The 2,985-nt window shown below is 37.8% G+C and overlaps 1 pseudogene; it reads left to right on the top strand.

Annotated features, from left to right (window-relative positions):
- The first annotated feature begins 1,006 nt into the window (after positions 1–1,006).
- On the top strand, positions 1,007–2,137 carry LOC100460743 (S-adenosylmethionine decarboxylase proenzyme-like; annotated as a pseudogene).
- The last annotated feature ends 848 nt before the right edge of the window (positions 2,138–2,985 follow it).

Raw genomic sequence — 2,985 nt, 5'->3', positions numbered from 1 at the left:
AAAGTGCTGAGATTACAGGCGTGAGCCACTGCACCTGGCCCATCCTAACTTCTTGATGAAGGTGTTTAGGGCTATAACATTTTCTCTTAACATAGCTTTAGCTGCATCCCAGAGATTTTGGTAAGTTATGTCCCTATTTTCATTAATTTCAAAGAATTTTTTGCCTTAATTTTGATGTTCACTCAGGAGCCATTCAGGAGCAAGTTGTTTAATTTTCAAGCATTTGTGTAGTTTTTAGAGATCTACTTTATATTCATTTCTATTTTTATTGCACTGTGGTCTGAGAGTGTGCTTGGTATGATTTTATTTTTTTTAATTTATTGAGACTTGCTTTATGACTGAACATGTGGTTGATCTTAGAATATGTTCTGTGTGCAGATGAGAAGAATGTATATTCTGTGGTTGTTGGGTAGAGTGTTCTGTAGATATCTATTAGTTCCAATTAGTCAAGGGTTGAGTTTAAGTCCAGTTTCTTTGTTAGTTTTCTGCGTTGGTGATCTGTCTAACGCTGTCAGTGGGGTGTTGAACCCACTATGATTGTGTGGTTGTCTAAGTCTTTTCATAGGCCAAGAAGAACTTGTTTTATGAATATGGGTGCTCAATGCTGGGTGCATATATATTTAGAATAGTTAAATCTTCTTCTTGTATTGCACCCTTTATTATTATGTAATACTGTGTTAGGCTGTTCTTGCATTGCCATAAAGAAACACTTGAGACTGGGTAATTTATAAAGAAAAGAGGTTTAGGCTTTCACTGGTGACATTAGCTGGCACTCGCTCTACTCTGTCTAATGGGGAAGCAGTGGAATACAAGAGACTGAACTCTATCTGCCTTTATTTCTGACAGACTCACATTGAACTTTCAATCACAAAATTATAGCAAAGAAAGGAACCCGAACTTTAGTAACATAGCTAGAACAAGCTGCAGCAGCAGTGGCAGCAGCAGGAGAAAAGCTTTAATTTGGTTGATTTTCTGTGGCTATTGGTTGTTTGCTAGTCTCATGGTGATGGAAGCTGAAAAATTTTTTGAAGGGACCAAGAAGCTGCTGAAGGTTTGGTTCTCCTGGTAGCAGCCTGATACAAATGAAGGATGTGGGGATCTTAGCAGTATTCCAAGATCTGAGTGGGACATATTTTTGAAGGATGTGTAATGTTCAAGCATATGTGTGACAAAAACTGACAAGCAGGAAGCTTATGTACTCAGTGAGAGTAGCATATTTGTCTTCAAGAGACGTTTCATTTTGAAGACATGTGGTATCACCCTCTTGCTGAAAGCACTGGTTCCCCTGTCGATGCTTGCTGGGGATTACAGTGGGTTTGACTCTATTCAAAGCTTCTTTTATTCTCATAAGAATTTCATTAAGGCTTTTCACCAAGGGTACCCTAACCAGAATTTCCAGGAAGACATAGAGTTTCTTAATGCAGTTTTCCCAAATGGAGCAGCATATTGTATGGGATATATGAATTCTGACAATTAGTACTTATATATTCTGGAGTTCCCAGAGAGTTGGGTAATCAGTCAGCCAGATCAAACCCTGGAAATTCTGATGAAGTGAACTTGACCCAGCAGTTACAGACCGGTTCTACATGAAAGATGGTGTTACTGCAAAGAATGTCACTCATGAGAGTGGAATTTGTGACCTGATTCCAGGTTCTGTCACTGATGACACAATATTTAATCCTTTTGAGTATTTGATGAATGGAATGAAATCAGATGAAACTTACTATTCACATCACTTCAGAACCAGAATCTTTTTTTTCTATTATTATTATTATTATTATTGTTATATTTTAGGCTCTATGGTACATGTGCGCGACGTGCAGGTAAGTTACATATGTATACATGTGCCATGCTGGTGCGCTGCACCCACCAACTCATCATCTAGCATTATGTTAGCTTTGAAACAAACTTAAGTCAGACCTCCTATGATGACCTGATCAGGAAAGTTGTGGAAGTCTTTAAGTGAGGAAAATTTGTGACGACCTTGTTTGTTATTTAGAGTTCTAAATGTTTCACAGTGCTTTCTTTGCCCTAGAAGATTTAAGGTTTTAAGTGTCTTGATTGTCAGAGTGCTATGTTCAATGATTACAATTTTGTTTTTACCTGTTTTGCTAAAAATTAGCAACAGCAAAGTTAAAAAAAAATGAAGAAAAAATACAAAAAGAGAACACACATAGAGGGTGGTGGATGCTTTCTAGATGTTGATAATGGGGGCAGTGCTTTCCATAACCACCACCTTGTACTTACAGAAAGCCCTAGATGTAATGATAGTGTAATCATTTTGAACTGTATGCATTATATCAAGGAGTTAGATGTCTTGAATGAATGCTTTCTTCTGTGTTTAGGTATTCTCTGTCACTCTTGCTGTGAAATTCAAATGCATGTAGAAAAAAATTTATTATATGAAACTTTACAACACTCATGAAAGCAATTCAATTTGGTTTATGCACAGCATAATATTTCTCCAGGTATCATCCAAAATTCCCAACAGACAAGGCTTTTGTCCTCTTTAGGTATTAGTCTCAGCTAACCATCTGGGACTGTTCTATTAAATTGCTGTGAGAATTTTACATTCAGTTACCTCCACTTTCTAGAATGCATTTTTTTTTTTTTTTTTTTGAGACAGTCTCACTCTGTCACCCAGGCTGGAGTGCAGTGATGCGATCTTGGCTCACTGCAACCTCCACCTCCCATGTTCAAACGATTCTCATGCCTCAGCCTCCCAAATAGCTGGGATTACAGGTGTGCACCACCATGCCTAGCTAATTTTTATATTTTAGTAGAGAGGAGGTTTCGCCATGTTGTCCAGGCTAGTCTCAAACTCCTGGGCTCAAGCAATCCACCTGCCTCGGCCTCTCAAAGTGCTGGGATTACAATGTATTATCTTTTTGATGTATTGTTGGATTCAGTTTATTAGTATTCTGTTGAGGATTTAAAAATCTATGTTCATCGAGGATATTGGCCTGTAGTTTTTTGTTTTTACTG

The sequence above is a fragment of the Pongo abelii genome, chromosome X (assembly GCF_028885655.2).
Source record: "Pongo abelii isolate AG06213 chromosome X, NHGRI_mPonAbe1-v2.0_pri, whole genome shotgun sequence".
Classification (NCBI taxonomy): domain Eukaryota; kingdom Metazoa; phylum Chordata; class Mammalia; order Primates; family Hominidae; genus Pongo; species Pongo abelii.
This window is presented reverse-complemented; position numbering and strand designations above follow the sequence as displayed.